This window comes from Cervus elaphus, chromosome 20, assembly GCF_910594005.1.
Source record: "Cervus elaphus chromosome 20, mCerEla1.1, whole genome shotgun sequence".
In the NCBI taxonomy this organism is placed as follows: Eukaryota; Metazoa; Chordata; class Mammalia; order Artiodactyla; family Cervidae; genus Cervus; species Cervus elaphus.
The window spans coordinates 131,419,069-131,440,725 of record NC_057834.1 but is presented as its reverse complement, the minus strand read 5'-3'; positions in this window follow the sequence as shown (position 1 = coordinate 131,440,725).

Here is a 21,657-nt window from a genome sequence, read left to right as displayed (position 1 = left end):
TTGAAAAGACCCTGATGCTAGGAAAGATTGAGGGCAGGACGAGAAGGGGACGACAGAGGATGAGATGGTTGGATGGCATCACCGACTCAATGGACATGGGTTTGGGTGGACTCTGGGAGTTGGTGATAGACAGGGAGGCCTGGCATGCTGGTGGTTCATGGGGTCGCAGAGAGTCGAACACGACTGAGTGACTGAACTGAACTGAATTTCAGTTCAGTTCAGTCTGTGAACAAAACAGATTCACAGACATAGAAAACAAATTTACATTTTGGGGTTTGAGAAAAGGAAAGGTGGGAGGGAGGAGGGATAAATCAGGAGTTTGGAGTTAACAATATACACATTACTATATGTAAAATAGATAATCAACAGACCTACTGTATAACACAGGAAACTCAATATTCTGTCATAAGCTATATGAAAAAGTAATCTGAAGAAGAATAGATATATGTATACATGTAACTGATTCACTTTACAGTACAGCAGCAACTAATACAATATTACACGTCAACTATACTCCAATATAAAATAAAAGTTAAAAAAAACTCCAAATACACATTTACTGGGCCTTGAGATTTTAAGTGTGAAGGAGGGAAGCAGGGAAGGTGCTATGAGAAGGAACAGCTGGGCTGAGAGGGTGAGAACAGGTCTTGCTGAGGAAGTGAAGGTTAAGTGGGTTTCATTGAGTTTCACCACATATGCTGGCAGAGAGGACCTCCAAAGCAGGGCCCCAGCTCCTTGACTATGGCATTCTATTCAGCGGGCCTTTCTGGATGCATCTTGGCAGGTGCTCTTCGGAAAACGCTTATCTTTCGATTCTCAGGATCTGTCACCCAGATCTGTCTCATCCGAGCCAGATGTCCTTCGAGAAGTTGTTCACCCTCTCTGTGCCTCCTTTTTCTCACCTATAAAATAGCGTAATAGAAAAATAAATATTGTATATTAAGGCATATATGTGGAATCTAGAAAAGTGGTACAGATGAACCTGTCTGCAAAGGAGAAATAGAGACACAGACGTAGAGAACAAACTTATGGATACCAAGGGCAGAAGGGGAGGTGGGATGAATTGGGAGATTGGAACTGACATATATACAATACTATGTATAATAGGTAACTAATGAGAACCTACTGTGTGTCACAGGGAACTCTAATCAAATGCTCTACAGTGACAAAGAGAGGATATATGTACATGCACAGCTGATTCACTTTGATATGAAAATAACACAACACTGTGTATAAACTCCAATTAAAAAATATCTGCAAACTTGGTGGTTTAAAACAGCAATAACTTATTCTCTCATAGTTTGACGAGGCCAGAGAGTGAAATCTAGGTTTCAGCAGGGCTACTCCTCCCTTGAAGTTTCTAGGGGTGGATCCTTCATCCTCTCTTTCAGCTTCCAGTTGCTCCTAGAATTCCTTAACTGTGGCAGCATCACTCCACTCTCTGCCTTCATCATCACATGACCTTCTCCACTGAGTCAGCATCTTCTCTCCTCTCTCTTACAAGGACACTTGGCATTCAATTTAAGGCCCATTTGATAATCCAAGAAGACCTCATCTCAAGACCCTTAACTCAATTAAACCTGAAAAACTGCCTTTTTCCCCCCCAAATAAGATCACAGTGACAGGTTCTAAGACATACCTGGTGGGGGACTGCAATTTAACCCGCCACAGATGGGAGTCCGAGAACTTGTCTTAGAGAATTGTTTTCGTGATTTGACAAGAAAAGGTCCCTGAAGCTGCCTGCCTCAGAGTGGGCTGGATGATGATGCTAGTCTACTCCTCACTTCTCCATTTCCAAGTGTCTCTGTGCTCAAGAGGGTTCAGTTCAGTTCAGTTCGGTTGCTCAGTCATGTCCAGCTGTTTGTGACCCCATCGACTGCAGCACACCAGGCCTCCCTGTCCATCACCAACTCCCAGAGTCCACCCAAACCCATGTCTATTGAGTCAGTGATGCCATCCAACCATCTCATCCTCTGTCATCCCCTTCTCCTCCTACCTTCAATCTTTCCCAGCATCAGAGTCTTTTCAAATGAGTCAGTTCTTCACATCAGGTGGCCAAAGTATTGGAGTTTCAGCTTTATCATCGGTCCTTCTAATGAATATTCAGGACTGATTTCCTTTAGGATGGACTGGCTGGATCTCCTTGCAGTCCAAGTGACTCTCAAAAGTCTTCTCCAACACTACAGTTCAAAAGCATCCATTCTTCGGCGCTCAGCTTTCTTTACATTCCAACTCTCACATCCATACATGACTACTGGAGAAACCATAGCTTTGACTAGATGGACCTTTGTTGACAAAGTAATGTCTCTGCTTTTTAATAAGCTGTCTAGGTAGGTCATAGCTTTTCTTCCAAGGAGCACGTGTCTTTTAATTTCATGGCTGTAGTCACCATCTGCAGTGATTTTGGAGCCCAAGAAAATCAAGTCTGTCACTGTTTCCATTGTTTCCCCGTCTATTTGCCATGAAGTGATGGGACAGGATGCCATGATCTTCATTTTTTGAATGTTGAGTTCAAGAGAGTTGAACAGGACTAATTCACAATGAATCAGGAGGGGCCATGGGGTTTCCTTACCCACCCACCTCCACTGGAGGGAATTTTCCTTTTAAATGAGGAGTCAGGGGGAGGAAAACTCCTCCTCCTCTTTTTCTCAGAGCTTCCCCTTTCTGAATTCTGAGTCCCTGCAAGAGTCATTTATTATCTTTCCTCCCAGGGGGTCCCTGCCAGCTGCTCCTCTGCAGTCCTGGTTATCTCCAACCTGGACTAGCCTTATCAAGACATCTCTCAACAAGACATTTCTTCTTATCAAGATACCACTCCTTATCAAGTCATCGGCGCAGATGTTTCTGGAGCTGAAGGTGGGGGAGCCAGCAGACCCTGCCTGCCTGAGCCATTTTCCACTTCTCTGACAGCTCTCAGGAGACGCCCATCTTCAAAGAGCCCCTCAAGGCTTTTCTTCCTCGTCTCCTGGGTTTTCACTGCAAAGCGGAGACTACCTCTCTGACCTCTTCCTTATTCTGACTTGCTGTGTTGAGATGTGCTTGTCAAGCTGATGCTGAGGAGCATGAGCCAGATCCTGTTCAGGGGGAGAGAAACAAATGTGCCAGGAAGCAGTTTAAAGGCTTCCGTGCCTGTGGGATGTGTTAATGGCCTTGCACTGCATTCCTGTTCTTCCAGGGACACTGACGTCTGCAAGCAGCCTGCCTCCAGGGAGGCAGCCCCTGTACTCCTTGGTTCTTGGGTCCCTCTGTCCCTGGGATCTTCTGCACCTCTGTGTCTCGGCTCCACGCCCTTCCTCCCATACTCCCCTCGTAATGACAAATCGATGGTAATTGCTTAAGTGCAGCTGTTCAATCCTTGGACTGTTGAGAGAGAACTTAATGTCCAACGTCGTCCCCAAGGAGCCACATGCTGCTTAAATTATGTAAAGGTGAGCAGAGAAGGGTGAATTTCATATGCAGAAATCCTTTTCAGCATTAAAGTTTCATGGGAAAAACTGAACCCTTGGACTCCTATTTCTGGCCAAGCTTATCTTCTTTCATTCTGTACATATTTGTTGGTCTCTTGTTATGTACAAGGCCACAGTCTAAGTAGTATGGGAGGAAAAAAGAGATTAATTAATCAATCTCAGATCTTTCCTTCAGGATCACTTACTGCCACATGTATATACCCTCCAACAAGCCAGGGTGTCATATCATCCATCTGTATATCGGTCCATCCCTCCACCCATCCTTCCATCTATTTACTCACCCAGCAGGTATTTACTGACGGCCTGATAAGAGCCAGGTTCTGTGACAGGCCCCAGAAGCACCCAGCTAGGTGAGAGGCAAGACATCTGTTAAAAGGCAGAAGTGATGAAGGTATTAGGGATGGTCCTATAAAAGAGCTGCTGCTTAAGCTGGATTTTGAAGGGCAAGTACAATTTGGGCAGAATGCTTATGTCCATGCCTGTAAAATATGAGCAAGGCCAAGCCTCTCATCTCATTTCCTTTCTTCCCCAGAATTTATGTGCATTCTCAAGGTTTATGTTCACTTTCAAGGTCAGTTCCTGCTCCCTCAGGAAACTCAGTCCCACAGGCTTTTCCTACCTGTGGCTCTGCTTTCTCTCTGCTTCACATTGACCCCAACTTCGCATAACCTCTTGCTCTCGATTTCTGCAAGAGTCACCAACACACAGCATCTGTGTGAAGGTAGCAGTGGGTCCCTCAGACGTTTCTGGCTTATTCAACCTCCAACCCAACTTGCACATCCAAAGAGAGGTGGGAGTACCATCACCGTCTCATCCTCAGTGGATCTCAGCGAGACAGCTGAGATTCATCTTCCTGTGGACAGAAACTCAAGCCTCACAAGGGTGGGGAGTTGGTCTTTTCTGCTCACTGCTAATATTCCCAGCATCAGGGTCTTTTCCAGTGAGTCAGCTCTTTGTATCAGGTGGCCAAAGTACTGGAGCTTCAGCTTCAACACCAGTCCTTCCAATAAATATTCAGGGTTGATTTCCTTTAGGATTGACCAGTTTGATCTCCTCTCTCTAATGCTGGGAAATACTGAAGGCAAAAGGATAAGAGGGCGGCAGAAGATGAGATGGTTAGATACCATCACCGACTCAATGGACATGAATTTGAGCAAACTCCGGGAGATAGAGGAGGACAAGGAGCCTGGTGTCCTGCAGTCCATGGGGTTGCAAAGAGCTGGACACAACTTGGCGACCGAACAACAACAACAATATTCCCAGAACCTAGACCGAAGCCTAGAATAGTGCCTGGCACATGGTAGGCACTCAAGATATGTATGTTGAGTTTGTTGAATGAATTATTCCTACCCCAGCTCCCTTAAAACACTTAAACAGGAGACTAAGCAGAGGCACCACTGAAGTAGCAGCAATGGCCATGGCACAAGGCTCGCCAGCATCATCCCATCACCTTTGGAATAAAGCCCAGAGGTCTCCGCATGGCCCAGATAATCTCTTTGACACACTCCGCTCCAGTGGCACAGGTCTTGTGTCTCCCTTGACCACACTGAGCATACCGCTGCTCCAAAACCTGCTATAGAGGCCATTTCTATACCCACACTGCACTTCTCCATTAACCACAAGGCTCACTCCCACACCTCCTTCAGGTCTCAGCTCAAACTTCGCCTCCTGCCTTAATTTCTTCATTTCATGTGTTCAGTTCAGTTCAGTTCAGTTGCTCAGTCATGTCCAACTCTTTGCAACTCCGTGGACTGCAGCACGCCAGGCTTCCCTGTCCATCACCAACTTCCAGAGCTTACTCAAACTCATGTCCATCAAGTCGGTGATGCCATCCAACCATCCCATCCTTTGTCGTCCCATCCTCCTCCCACCTTCACTCTTTCTCAGCATCAGGGTCTTTTCAAATGAGTCAGTTCTTCACATCAGGTGGCCAAAGGGTTACTGCCTGCTATTATTTTGTACATTATTTATGGATCACCTCTTCCTGTTGAGAATGTTAGCTCCAAAAGAGCTGGGGCTGTATTTTGCTCACTACTGTATTCTCAGAGTCTGGGACTATGGCTGGCACAGAGTGAACACCACATAAACATTTGCTGTTTTTGAGTGAATGAATGTGATGAGTGAACATGAGCCTTACCACAAAGCTAGGGATACAGGTGGGGCCCGGAAGTGGCCTGGAAGAGGAGTCAAAGAGGTCAGAACCTGAAAGAGAAGACAAAGTGTAGAGGAAAAAAGCTTGACAACTAGATGGAGTCCTGTAAAGGCAGATGGATTAGCCCAAGAGCAGTTGTCCAGGATGGTGGGAAGTTCAAGACCTCTGTGGGCCCCTGTGGTGCCCTGGTGTAAATGAGAGAAGTGCTATCCCTTCCTCTAGGTGGAGGTAGCCTTGGGCAGGCGGCTCTTGCACAGTGAATGCAGCACAGACCAGACTTCAGGTGATACCCACCCTCATGTGTAGATGCCTCTGTGCAAGGTTCATCTTGCTTTAGCCCCACCTGACGTTCTCAGGGAGTTGGTCAGTCGAGGTCTTTTTAGGCACAGATGTGAGTGTCCACCCATCTGTTATCAAGTTTGGAAAGAAAAAAGCAACCACCACCCTGAATTTGAGCTCTGTGAAGATTGGCACGAAGTCACACATCTGCTAAAGGGCCAAACTGGGACCTGGGAGCCTTCCATTCAGTCAGCTTGGTGTGTTGATTTGCATTGTCCTCTTGCTATTCAGGATGCACCACAAGGGCCGGGTGTATTGACATCACCTGGGAGTTTTACAGAAGTGCAGAATTTCAGGCTCTGCCCCAGACCTACAGATCAGAATCCGCCTTTTCACAAGCTCCTCAGGTGATTTTTGGAGGCGCTGAAGTTTGGGAGATATTGTACTGCTCCCGGATCTCTGGCTTATAGCTCTATTATCTTTCTGATTAACTTGAGGTTGAGTCACCTTTCTTCGCCTGTCTGGCCTGCCACTGGATGTTATCCACAGGGCCAGCCAGCCAGCCTGGAGTTTTAGAAAGAGCCCTGGGCATCTGGTTGTGTTTCAGTGGCTGTGTGACGTTGGACAGATATTTCACTCCTGAGAGCACAGGCTTCCTAACCTGAAGAAAGGGGTGGGGGTGTGTGTGTATGTGGATAATGATCCAGCGCTTTTATGGAGCTCAAATGACATGATGGATGTGAGTGCCTTTGTCAACTGTAAAATTCTATCCAAACACAGAGTATCACTGCTCCCACATAATGTAATATGAAGGCCCCCAGCAGAGACCTCTCATTCTAGAATGCTACTTCAACAAATTGGAGGGAGAAAATGAATGGTCTGGGGTTAGTAGACTCTAATTAGCAGACTGGAATAGACACAGAAGTCCACAGTTTCATTTGGCTTACAGGGGTGACTAACTGATGCCTGGGAGTTTCACACAGGGCTTTGGTCATAGGCTTAGCTCTAGTCCAGGGAAATGATGAAGGTGGGTAAAAGTTAGGTGGGATGTTTTTCCGAGTGGGAGACTTGTAGGGGTGCTGTGTGTGGTGAGTTACTGGGGGGGGAGAAAGGATCCTGCAGATAAACTGCCTACACCCAGGGACGCCAAGGGACGCCTTATCAATTCCATGATCGACCACTGGCTGAGTATTACACTTTTCATGCTGCGTCTAGATAGAAGTGCCATGTGGAAGTGGCCAGTAGCACTGCTGCCGCTTAACTGCTTATGAGCTTAGGGAATGCCATTTGTTAGGGAAAAAATCGCTCAGACCACGGTGGTGCTCTTGGGATCCTTGAGAGAGATGGCTGGCTTCCCACTTCTATCAAAAGACTGGACACTGTGAGTGTTCAGTAATTTCTCAATGAATGAAGGAATGGAAACCTTTGCCTTTAGGAGACTTTCTCAGTCTCAGTGAGATCTACTTTAACCACTCTGTTTTAAACTTCAGCTCAGCCATCCATGTAGTTCTCCAGCCCCCTAATCCTACTTTATCATTTTGTTTTTATCCATAGCACTTCTTCACTCTTAACATACTATATACTTTGCTTATTCATTATTCACTATCTTTTCCCCACTTCTTAGAATGGAAATCCACTAGAGCAGGGCTAGTCACCTCTTTGAATTCATTGATACATCCCTAAAACAGTGCTCGGCACAGCATAATATATGCTCAACAAATATTTGTTGAATCAAACTGAATTAAGTGAATTAGACAGAGGGACCGTGTCAGATTTAAGTTCTTGTCTGGTTCTGCCACTGAATTATTGTCTAACAAAGGGGTGCGCCTTTTGCTTCCTGAACCCCAGTTTCCATATCTGTACCATGAAGGGGTTTAGATCTATCTCTGAGGACACTTACAGCTCTAATTCACTTGCCTTTCAGGATGGCTTTGGAAGATTATTTGCATGAAGTGGTGAAGAGAGTTCTATAAAAGAAGTGAACAGACCTGGGTGGGAGTTCTGCTCTGACACTTCTGAAGTCCTGCGACTTTGGGTGAGACATTGACTTCTATTCCGTATATGCTGCTCCTAGCGCTGTCTCTGGCATGTCGTAGAAATTGACTAAACGTGAGCTTCTGCCTTCTTCTCCCCATCTGGGCCCGAGTCTCTTGTTGCCAAATGAGTCTCAGCTCACACAGTCATGTAACAGGGGGCTGAAAGGACTTCACAAACTGTAAAGTCTGCCTCAAATGTGAAGGGTTATGAGGGTCACGTACACACCCAAACCCCGACCTTCCTCCACACAGATGAGACAGACTATCATTGCTATTTATACCCAAGTCACCTCATGATTCACTGGCCTCACTGCCTGTCAGAAATGTTGCACCTGATGACATCAAATTCACATTGGGTTTATCAAAGCCTAATTAAAACTTGATCATCATGTCTCACATGTTGCCTTATTATGTTGGCTTAATTAGAGTGATGAGAGGAGGCTGAAAGCAGCAATTCCAGCCGTGCTCTGATGCAACATCTGGAGAGGAATGGGGCTCAGCCAGATGAGCAATTAAGTTGAGCGGCACACGTAGCGAGGATCTTTGCATCTGACAGCTGCCTGGTCAGCCCCTCCTCAGGACAGGGTTTGTGAAAGATAGACCTGGCTGGGCTTCTCCACCTTGCTCAAGTATCAGGATCCAGTCAGACTCTTCGGAGAACAAGGTGGAGAAGCCACCACTGTAAGGAAGGTTCTACTGTCACAGTTTTTAGTCACTGAGGGAAGGAAAAGGGGAGCATCTGGCAGCTAGGAGAAACTAATTCACCATTTGGCCTTGGATCTGGTCAGCTGTGGTCATGATGTTGCTGTGAACCATGCCAGGTGAACTCAGTCCTCTTTGAAATGTCATCACTCATCTATTCAGTATTGAAAAACCTGAAATTGGGCATTTCTGCCTCTACTCCCAGGAATAGGCAGGAAGTATGGGTAAAATGTTCACGCAAAAATGTTCAAAATGCTCAGCAACACCAGCGATGCAAACTGCTCCATCAGACTCAACATAATAGGGTAAGCTAGCTGCTGTAACAAACAACCTGGGTAGGAAGCCTCTGAAATGGTTTCCAATGAGCCCTTTCTCCTGGCTGTCATGCCCTTGTGTAACTCCCTCCTTTTGACTGTGGGCTGGACCAAGTGACTTGCTTCTAATGAATAGAACGTAGCAAAGAAGATGGGATGTCACTTTGGAGGTTAGGCTTTAAGGGCTTGTAGTTTCTGTCTTGTCCACTCCCCCGGCTCTTCTGCCTGCTAACGGTGATGAAGCATGTGGCCGTGTTGTGAGCTGCACCGTGGGTAGAGCTCATAGCCAGGAGCTGAGGGCTACCTCTGGCCAAGAGTCCATGAGGAACTAAATCCTGCCAACCATCATGTGAGTGAGCTTGGAAACCAATACTTCTTTCCTCAGTTAAAGCTTAAGCTAACTATAGCCATGGCTAACACCTTGCTTTCAGCCTGAAAGTGACTTTGAAGTAGAAGATCCAGTTAAGTATAGATAGACAAATAGATTTCTGACCTACAGAAATTGTAAGATAACAAATATCATTATTTTGAGACACCAAATTTAAGGCAATTTGTTACGCAGTAATAGATAATTAATACTGACCCCAATGTGTATAATGACTCAAATACAATAGAAACTTATGTCTAGTACTTGTAACCATGCTTAAAGAAACTGCCATTTTCAACATGTTCAATGGCTTCTAAGATTGCCTTGAAGTTGTCTCCATTTCAGTCACTTCCCAGGAAGGGAACAAGAGTCTGATGGAACAGGTACAGGAATTTTTTTTTATATATTAAAAATTGTGATAAAATATACATAACATAAAATCTACTGTTGCAGCACCATTTATGATAGCCAAGACATGGAAGCAAATTAAATGTCCATGGACAGATTAATGGATAAACAGGATGTAGTGTATATGTATGTATATATATATACATATATATACATGCATATATAGATAGACAGATAATGGAATATTATGTGGCAAAAATACATATAATATATACATATATATATGTATATATATATATACACAATGGAATATTACTTGGACATAGAAAGAATGAAATAATGCCATTTGCAGCAACAATGGTGGGCCCATTATCATATTGAGATTATCATACTGAGTGAAGTAAGTCAGACAAAGACAAATATCATATGATATCATATATATGTAGAATTGAAAAAAATGATACAAATGAACTTAAAAAATAGAAACAGACTCACAGACTTTGAAAACAAACTTGTGATTATCAAAGGGGAAACATGAGGGTGGGAGGGATAAATTAGGAGTTTGGGATTAACAAGTACACACTTCTATATATAAGATAGATAATCAGCAAGGACCTACTATATAGCAGAGGGTACTCTGCTCAGGATTCTGTCATAATTAATACAGGAAAAGAGTCTGAAAAAGAATACATATGTATGCATGTGTGTGTACAATTGGACCACTTTGCGGTACACCTGAAACTTAGATGACATTGTAAGCCAACTATAGTCCAATAAAAATTAAATTTAGAAAGTCTACTACTTTAATCATTTTAAGTATTTAATTCAGTGACATTCAGTACACTCACATTTTTGTGTGCCCATCACCACCATCCATCTCTAGAGCTGCTTCATTTTGCAAAACTGATGGATAGGAATTTTTAAGAGCCAGGCCTGGAAGTAGGACACATCATCTCCTCTCATATTTCAAGGGCTGGTATTGGTCTCATCAGTTTAGTTCAGTTCAGTCATTCAGTTGTGTCTGACTCCTTGTGACTCCATGGATTGCAGCATGCCAGACTTCCCTGTCTATCACCAACTCCCAGAGCTTGCTCAAACTCATGTCCATTGAGTCGGTGATGCCATCCAACCATCTCATCCTCTGTCATACCCTTCTCCTCCCGCTGTCAATCTTTCCCAGCATCACGGTCTTTTCCAGTGAGTCAGTTCTTCACATCAGGTGGCCAGAGTATTGGAGTTTCAGCTTCAGCATCAGTCCTTCCAATGAATATTCAGGACTGATTTCCTTTAGGATGGACTGGTTGGATCTTCTTGCAGTCCAACAGACTCACAAGAGTCTTCCCCAATATCACAGTTCAAAACCATCATTTCTTTGGCACTCAGCTTTCTTTATAGTCTAAATCTCACATCCATACATAACTACTGGAAAAATCATAGTTTTGACTAGACAGAGACTGTTCAGTAAAGTAATGTCTCTGCTTTTTAATATGCTGTCTAGGTTGGTCATAGTTTTCTTTCAAGGAGCAAGTGTCTTTTAATTTCATGGCTGCAATCACCATCTGCAGTGATTTTGCAGCCCAAGAAAATAAAGTCTGACACTGCTTCCATTGATTTCCCATCTATTTGCCATGAAATGATGGGACCAGATGCCATGATCTTAGTTTTTTGACTGTTGAGTTTTAAGCCAAACTTTTAACTATCCTCTTTCACTTTCATCAAGAGGCTCTTTAGTTCCTCTTCCCTTTATGCCATAAGAATAGTGTCATCTGCATATCTGAGGTTATTGATATTTCTCCCAGTAATCTTGATTCCAGCTTGTGCTTCATCCAGTCCAGCATTTCACATGATGTACTCCGCATATAAGTTAAATAAGCAAGGTGGCAATATATAGCTTTAACATACTCCTTTCCCAATTTGGAACCAGTCTATTGTTCCATGTCAGGTTCTAACTGTTGCTTCTTGACTCGAAAACAGATTTCTCAGGAGGCAGATAAGGTAGTCTGGTATTCCCATCTCTTGAAGAATTTTCCACAATTTGTCGTGATCTACACAAAGGCTTTAGCATAATCTATGAAGCAGAAGTAGATGTTTTTCTGGAATTCTCTTGCTTTTTCTATGATCCAACAGATGTAGCCACACCTAACTGCAAGGGAGACTGTAAAATGTAGTCTATCTGTGTATCCGAGAGGAGAGGAAACCATGGTGTGGCAGTGAGAAAAAGGGTGTGTCTATGTACAACAGTATTTACATTCCAAAATAATACCAAGCCATTATTAAAATGCAAACACCGCTAACTCAAGGACCAACTAACCCACAGCCCACGTGATTACACTGGCTCCACAGTCCCTTACTGATGTGCACTTAATTTTATTTTATTTTTTAGTAATTTTTTGAAAATTTATTTTGGCTGCGCTGGGTCTTTGTTGCTGTGTGGACTTGTCCCTTGTTGTGGGGGGTGGGGGCTCCTCTCTAGTTGTGGTGTGTGGGCTTCTCATTGCAATGTCTTCTCTTGTTGCAGGGCACAGTTCATAGGGTGTGTGGGCTTCAATAGTTGTGGCTCCTGGGCTCTCGAAAGGGAAAGTGTTAGTCGCTCAGCTGTGTCCGACTCTTTGGGACCCCATGGACTGTCGCCCACCAGGCTCCTCTGTCCATGGAATTCTCCAGGCAAGAATACTAGAGTGGGTAGCCATTCTCTTCTCCAGAGGATCTTCCCAACCCAGGGATCAAACCTGGGTCTCCTGCATTGCAGGCAGATTCTTTATCATCTGAGCCACCAGGAATGTCCCCTGGGCTCTAGAGCACAGGCTCAATTTGCTCTGCGGCACGTGGAATCTTCCCCGAGCAGGGATCAAACCTGTACCTCCTGCATTAGCAGGCAGATTCTTTACCACTGAGCCACCAGGGGAAGCCCTGCACTTAATTTTAGAATCAAAGATTTTTAAGAGGAGGCTGTAAAAAGGTAGGTGGCAGAAGTGTTTCTCTGAGAAACTTTGCAAAATGTATTCTAGACCTGTTATGGCACCTTATCACTGTTCGCACTCTACACACTTCCTAATGGCTTTTTTAATTGCTTGGGACACATACTAGAACCCAGGATTTTGTTCTCAAAAGATTCTCCTTTCCTGAAGGCAGCATTTTTCATCACTGTCTCATCACATCAAAGTTGGCTGAAGTGGAGTTGATGGCCCTGCGCCATATGATGCCTTACCTTCCCCAACAGGATGATAACTGCCTCTGAGATGGGGCTCTGGGGAAACCCCGCCCATCTAGAGAGGGTTTGCTTTCGCTGTCAAAAGCGAAGTGCCCTTTTGGGGCCATTTGAATTTTGCATTGCTTGAGGTATGGCCAGAGAGATGGATTCCATTCCTTAAATCTCTCATTTCCAGCACCTTTTAGAGTCTGTTTTCCTGAAAAAGTGTCAAGCAATGAAATAAAAAAGAAAGAGCAAGAACCCTGTAATCTCTTGCAGTTTCTCTTCAAGCCCACATATTAGAGTTTGGGGTGAGTGACTTTGCAAATTCCCTGTCTGTGAAAAGCTCATTTTTAGGACCCATTGCCTTAGAAATTGCCAAATGGACTGAAATTTCCATTTCTGGATGAATAACTGGCATTTCAATCAGTGTTAGGTATTCTGGTTCTACTTATCTCACTTTGGGTAGTGCCATGGTGATATCTTTTGGTGTACATTGGCTTTGGTGCCTGGCTGGGTGAATTGAACCTTGCACCCACTGACCCCATTCCTGGGGCCAGAGTCCCTGTCCGCAGGAGTTTACAGTCTATGGAGAGGTATAGTTTCAATATAATGCAGTGGGAGTAGGTAGAAGTTTGCAGGGGATACTGTGGTGGCAGAGAGGAGGGTCATCTAATCCATTCTGTGGGAAGAAGGGAAAACTTCAGAGAAACTTCCTAAGGAGGTACTATCCAATCAGACTTCTAAGGGATAAGTAGGAGTTAGCCAAGAAGAGCAGAAGGAAGGTATGTGTAAGGAAGAAGAGTCAGCATCAGTAAAGTTAGAGACGTGAGAGTGTAGAACATACTTGGAACAACAAGTAGTGAGGAAAGGCACCAGAGAGGTGGATTCAAATCCTTAATCTACCAAGCACTGCTCTGTGATTGTAGGCACATCACTAACTTCTCTTTGTCTAGGTTTTCTCATTTGTAAGATGGGGTAATGGAAAAATCCACCAAATAGGGTGATTGAGAGAATAAAGAGAAAGATGTGTGTGGCATCTGGACCACCCAAAAAGCAGGATAATTGCTGTCATCTAGTAGTGTAGTGTGTCTGCTCAGTCACGTCTGACTCTTTGTGACCCCCTGCACTGTAGCCCACCAGACTCCTCTGTCCATGGGATTCTAGGCATGTATAGTTGTGAGTCTGGCCTTAAGATGGTGTATCTATGCTAGCGATATCATCTAGCAAATGACCAACACAGAGATGACCGTTGCAACATGAGAGGGAAGTGGAACTCTATCAGTTAACTTCTGCTGTATTACAAATTATCCTTGAATTTAGTGGCTTCCATGAGTTTCTAAGTTATATCATCTTGGCCGGACTTGACTGACCTCAGATGAGCTTGTTCACATGTCCATGGTCAGTTGGCAGGTTGGCTGAGGCTGGTCTCAGACAGCCTCACTTACCAGCTACTTGATTGATTATTGGTCAAAGTGACTAAGCCATAGATTCTCATCATCCAGGTGGCTAGCCCGGGCTAGAATCTGGTACAGTTTTGCTTTTCCATATTCTATGGGCCTAAGTAAGTCAAGGCCAGTCCAGATTCAAGAGGCAGAAAAATAAATTCTACTTCTTGAAAGGAGGAGTTGCAAAGTTACATTAAAAAGAACATAGATACAGGGAGGGGTAGAAAATTGGGATCATTTTGCAAATAACCTTGGATGCACAGAATGCATTCAAGATTAAAGTACAGAGGGAAAAGAGAAGAAAGCCCAGAACAGAACCCTGTCATTCAAGGTCAAGAAGAGGAAGACTAAGTGATACCCTAAGTATTCATACGAAGACCAGGAGAGTGTGCCAAGGGGAGGGGAGGGTTTCCAGGAGGAGGAAGTGGCTGACAACATCAGATTGCCAAGAATCCAAGGTGCATAGTGATTGATAGATGACACCAGGATTTTGAATGGAGGTCATTTCAAGCAGGGAACAATGATGAGGGCAGGCTCACGCTGAAAGCAAGACTATGGCAGTTTGTGAGAGAGTGCTTGGTAAGAATTGATGACACATACAGTGTTGACAGTATTTTCAGAAAGCTTTAATAAGAAAAAAGGAGAGGGGGACTTTCCTGGTGGTCCCGTGGTTAAGAAGTTGCCTTCCAATGCAGGGGGTGTGGGTTTGTTTGGGGAATTAAGATCTCACATGCCTCATGGCCCAAAAACCAAAACATAAAACAGAAGAAATATTGCAACAAACTCAATAAAGAGTTTTAAAATGGTCCACATTAAAAAAAAAATTTAAAAAAAGACAAAGAGATCTGGCAGTTACTAGTTAGGGGAAGAAGATGAGGTTCTTTCAAAAATTTTTAAAGATGGGGGGGGTGACCTGACACGTTTGGTGCAGTTGGGAAGGAGCTAGTAAAGGAATGGGTGAATAATATGGAGAATAGAGGGGATAAAGAAAGACTCCTGAAAATAAAACGGAATGAGATCCAAGCGGAAGCATTACTTTTACACAGAAGAAGAGACTTGTAACTGGAGAGAGGTAAGAGAGAATAGTTTTAAACTTAAGTGGGGTTGCTCAAAGAAGGCTGAGGCAGTTCTCCTTTTTGACAGCTTGTACATTCTCTACGAGGTAGTCGTGAATTAAGCTGCTCAGAGAGAAGGGAAAGTGGGGTCTAAGAGAGGGTTAAAATCTGCAATGGCCACTGTGGAGAAGGAGAGAGAGCTGGCAAGGGAAATAGAGAAGGATTGCCAGGCAGCATTGAGGGTCCAAGTGAAGTCGAAGACCATAAATTCAGAGCGGCATCAATGATTTATAGTAACACCGATCGGTATGGATTTCCAGCAGTGCTTAGCAACCAGAGATGAGTGATAATTGGATTCATCCAAAGTTGATGCTTTGCCAGAAGTTCCACTGGGGGAACACTGGGGCAAGAGTATTGGCAAGAGTATGATAAGAAATAGTATCTATGCTGGATAGGGAAGGGAGGGAAGGCAAGAGGGGCTGGTATACAGAGAGGAGTGAATGCTTGTGTTATGGTCCAGCAAGGTTTAACGCTTCAAATTCATCTCTAAGGGGTGATTTTTGCAATGCTTTCTATAGGCCATGCCCCTCAATCTTTGCTATACTTTGGCATCTTTCAGTTTGCTCCTGACCAAGCACTCTACACCCCAATTACTTCAGCAACTCACATCCCATAAACAGCTGGAAGGGCAGGTGGTCAGTAAAGATAGGACAATATGCCTCCATACCTGAGCCTTCCACAGGCTTTCAGTAAGTGAGAACAGCACCCACTCAAATTGCTCAAGTCAGAATCTTGGGAGTCATTCTCAATTTCTTCATTTCTCTCCCTCTCTGTCACTGAATCCATGACCAAATTCTTTTGGTTCCAGCTCCCACTGCATCTCTATGTGTCTATTTCTTTCCATCTATAGTGCCATAACCTGGGTCCAAGTCACCATTATTTCTTACCTGAACCTCAGAAATCGCCTTCCCATTGGTCTCTGCTTCACCCGTTGCCCTCACCTATTTACTATTCACGCAGTAGCCAGGGTGCCATTTTAGGAATATTTCAGACCATATGTAGTTACTTTCATGCCTAAAAATCCTTCAGAGATTTCCCCATTGCTCTTAAAATGAAATCAAATTCCTTACCAGTGAATTTAGGCCAAGGAATCATGTGAAAATTTCTCATGATGAGAGGGTAATACGGGGTACTATGAGGCCAATGTGGGTGAGAGAGGAAGGTATCAGTAAATGAGGGATGCTCCATGAGGCAGGAGAGTTAGAGGCTGGATCCCTGGAGCTATGGAAGTGGTGGTAGCAAGAAGCTGTAAGGGTCACAGTCTGAAAAGGCTATTCAGTCTGCAGTGTGGAGACCAGACAGATAGGAGGCAAGAATGAGCACTGTTAGACAAGTTATGAGGACATTACAATATCCAGGCAGCAGCTGATGGCAGCTTGGAGCAGCTGGTGTTGAAGATGAAGAGAGGAAAAGGTCTTTGAGAGAGAGTTTAGGAAGAAACAATGAAAGTCTGGGAACCTCCATCCTACGCCCTTTTTCTGCACCTGCTGGTCAGTGCCTACTCATTGTTCTGAGGTCAGCTTCCACATTCTCAGTGGGTCTTTTCCTGACATGCCAGGCAAGGTTATACAGAAGCCAAATAAATGTCTGTGGTGCTTACATGATGGAGAATATTCCTGTAAAAATGAAAGAGACCTGAGCATTATATGGACTAAAGGGAAAGATCTGATAGAGAGGAAAAGAGTAAAAATATCAAAGAGGAGAGGTAATTGGTGGGGTGAGGTCCCGAAGAAGGAGAGGGGTGTGGAATCTAGAATCCAGGTGAAGGGTTAGCCTTGGACCAGAGTCCACTTGCAGTGAGCTGGGATCGCACTGGGAAACAATCATGCCACGCTGGTGACTGGACCTGTGGTCACCAGCTCTTCCTTATTTTAAGTTCTTTTTGAACTTCAAAATACTTCCTGGATTCCCAAATGTAGCTATACTTTTAATATCCGTTGATTGGGAAAATACATAATGGCAGGAAGCTACATGAGTTCAGAAAATCTTTTAAATGAGCTTTCTTTCTGTTGATCACAATTTTATCCACTCTCCTTTAAAATAGCACATACATATGTGAAATGACTTTTTTTTAGAAAATGCCTAGTGCAATAAAACTTTGCCAGTCTGAATGCCCTCTGCCCCAGGCTCCTGAGCCTGCAGGTTGGGAATCAGGATCTAGTCTAGACCATGTTCTAATGGGCATTGATGCCATCTGTGACTATCTATCTTCCCCCTCAACTGGGAGATCCTTAGGGAGAGGAGTCCTGCCTTTCCTAAGTTCCCAGTATCTCGTGTTAGACATGAGACAAAATAGGTTTTTGAAAATTATAGTTAAATGAATGAAAATAGAATTATCTCCATAATGATTTTATCATTATTTAAAATGAGCTGCTCAGATATTCTCCTATATTCTATTTCTTTTTTTTTTTAAGTCTTGATTTCTTTCCTCCTAGTGATTAAGATCATTTAAATTCAACCCACCTCCTTTAGGTCCTTGTTCTGGGATTCCTGTCTATTTAAGCTGAGAGAGCCTGCCCTGGTTCAGGTTCATTCTTGTTTTTCGACAGTCTTCAGCAGTGCATCGTCTTACTAAAGTGCCTGGCTCATTCCACGGAGTAAAATGTACTAAATGTGCAGGCACAGCCTGTCCTTTAGATGTTCCAGCTTAAAACTCAAATGTCTGCATTTGCACATGCTTATTTGGCCAAATGTATCTTGTGGAATTAGTTTAAGCCACGGTACAAGCTGACTTTTTATTTTGAACATTAAAGTACAAATCTGAAGGGAGCAATCACCTGACCTCACGTGAATGAAATAAAAAGGCATTTCAGCCTTTGGCACTTTAATTGGATCTTTTTGATGAGAAAGACCAACAGAGACGCCAAATCCCAGGATATGATTCTTCAGCTTCAGGCTGTCTTTGGAATAATGGAGAGAAAGTGGGTTGTGTGTGCTCTTGGGGGTACTTCTCACCAGGAACAAATTGACATATGGATTTGAAATTTCAATCGAAGAGTCACCTGCCATTTCATAAGTGGCCCAGTCTTACCACTAACTGTGGTTCTTCCGACCACCAATTTAAAGTGGTGCAAATGTCTCACAAGGATGGTGCATAATGAGAAGTACTGCTTTGGTGATGGGGAAGCCTGAACAGTGGCTGTGATGGAGCTTGCACGCGGGCATACACACACGCAGAGATGCTGCAGGGATGGGGCCCAGACACCTCTCATGTAGACCCCTGCTTTGATTGGCAAACTCCACGGAATCCTCAGCTTCTTCTCCCAATATTCCATCTGCCTCCTGCCCTTGTGGAAACATGGCTGGCCCTTGACACTATCATGGCTCAGACAGCCTCTCAGGAGGAAACTGCATCTTCAGGTTTGTATTTACAAATGCCTCAGGACCAGGGATGGAGGCCTGGTTGTCCTCCTTACTCCTCAGGGCCATTTCCCCACTACCTCACCCTTTTCAAAAGCCGCTGTTCCTCTGAGACTCAGCTCCCCTCATACATACACCCCCATTGCTGTCACCTTTGGCCCGGTCACACCTCCATTCACTGAACGCTTAGCCCTGGTGTCTGGCTTCTTTTAGGTCTGAGTGGCTGAGTACCCTAAAATCCGCGAACAACCCCATCTAATTCCCTATTGCCACCGGGTGAATTGTGCCCCTCCAGCTCACTTGTTCAAGTCCTAACCTCTAGGACCTCAGAATGTGACTGTAAGCAGATCAAAAACAAAACAAGCAAGCAAAAAGAACATAGCTGTCCTTGAAGCCTGTTAAGAACTTACTCATGACACTTGTCAAAGAACACCAAGGCAGACTGTTCCGGAGACTATGCAATAGGTACGGGGACTCCCCAGCTGGAGTTTTGCAATAGAGGAGAGACGGGGCTCAACTCCAGACACGATAAGGAAAAGTGGGGGTTTTTATAGCCAAGGAGCCAGTCAGGGGGTTGACAGAATATTACTAAGGTGAAGCATCAGGGATAAAGGGGGACTCTAGTTAAATTGACATAATGAGATTCTTGCTTAAGGCAGGCCAAGGTGATCAGACATCAGCTGGGGCATGTGGAAGGATAAGAAATGTGATTAGATATTGAGGAGATTTTGGTTAAAATGACTTAGCAGGATTCTTGCTAAGGGGGGATCGGGATGGGGAATACATGTAACTCCATGGCTGATTCATGTCAATGTATGACAAAACCCACTACAATATTGTAAAGTAATTAGCCTCCAACTAATAAAAATAAATGAAAAAAAAAAAAGACTTAAAAAAAACAAAACAAAACTGAGTAATGCATGAAAACCCAAAAGTCAGGACCCATTTGAGAAGAGAGTTCAGAAGATCCTGACTAGAGTTCGGTCAAAGAGAGAATCTTTGTCAAGTTAGTGCCTTTAATGAGGTAATTAAGGTAAAATGAGTACATGTGGGTGGGCCCTAATCCAATATGACTGGTATCCAAGGGCAGAAAGAAGAGATTGGGATGCACGTAAGCGTGAGGGACCATTCTCTGAGCACGCAGTGGGAGGACAGCCATCTACACACTGAAAAGAGAGATCTCAGACAAAATGAAACCAAACCATTACATTTTTGGACTTCTGGCCTCCAGAATGCTGAGAAAATAAATTTCTGCCAAGTAACCCAATCTATGGTACTTTGTTATGGCAGCCCAAGAAAACTAATACATCCCCCTTTTCCCCCCGTATCTTAGATACAATTTATTCTCATTAGCAGCCCAAAAACAAATGGAAGTCATTTGATCTTGTTCATTACACACACTTAAAACCATTCTGCTTAAAGCAATATAATAGACTTACAGAACTGAAAACCAAGGACTTTAATTTCAAATATTGTCAAAATGACTGAATATATTTACCTTATTTTTCCCCTTTGCTATAATACCCCCATCTTTTAGGTTTTTGTACCTCCACATCTCCAAGGACACTTTTCTTCCACTCAAAAATGATGCCCAAGGCTTTCCTCTGGACTCTAAAATATTACCCCAAATGGTACTGCTAGCTCCAAAATGATAATTCCAGCACCCTGCCCTCTGACTACAACTTATCCATACATTCACTTTTTCAAGTACACCCACATTGTATTCTGAAATATAATACAAAATTGATTCTCATCTCCCCCAACACATATACTTTCCCACCCTTATCAGCTCCCCTTGTCATCAATCCCCTTCTTTTATCACTGAGATTCTGGGGTCCATTGCTATAACCACTCCCTTGCAAAGAGCCTCAACTCCCTTGCTCATCTCTTCATTCTTCTGAAAAACTCCAGCTATGGAGAGACTCAATCATTTGTCTCCTCCATGCTTGCATCCAAGCAGGTTAAATACATCACATATCCAAGCAGATCAGCTTCTCTTTGTGTCATTTTTTAATTTAACCCCTTTCTTCACCAAGACCTACGCTAAGAAATATCATACTGAATGCACATGAAAATTAGCCTGTCCGTAGGAGGACCGTCATCACTGGCCAGCAATCTCTCTTTCTAAAAAGTCTACATCATGCTTTCCCTCTCGAAAACCTTCTTCTACAGACCAATTCTCCTGAGTCCCTTCATAGCAAATAGTCTAGAAGGGGAGGGCCGCATCTACACTATCCTTGCTTGGCTTCCAGATTTCATTTTATTCAGTGCAGTCTGGATTTAGCTTCCACTGCTCAAGCTTCCAGGTGGCACTAGTGGTAAAGAATCCCCCCATCAAAGCAGATGTAAGAGACACAGGCTAGATCTCTGGATCAGGAAGATCCTCTGGAGGCGGTCATGACAACCTACTCCAGTATTTTTGCCTGGAGAACCCCATGGACAGAGAAACCTGGCAGACTACAGTCCATGTGATCACAAAGAGTCGGACACAACTGAAGCGACTTAGCAAGCATGCACGCTCCATCTGTAAATGATTTGTCAAAAGTGAAAGTGAAATTTGCTCAGTCGTGTCTGACTCTTTGCGACCTTATGGACTATACAATCCATGGAATTCTCCAGGCCAGAATACTCGAGTGGGTAGCTTTTTCCTTCTCCAGGGGATCTTCCCAACCCAGGGGTCAAACCCAGGTGTCCCGCATTGCAGGCGGATTCTTTACCAGCTGAGCCACAGGGAAGCCCAATTTGTAGAGGTTACCAGCAATCTTATTGTTGTTCAGTTGCTATGTCTGACTCTTTGTGACCCCATGGACTGCAGCACACCAGCCTCCTCTGTCCTTCACTGTCTCTCAGAATTTGCTCAAATTCATGTCCATTGAGTC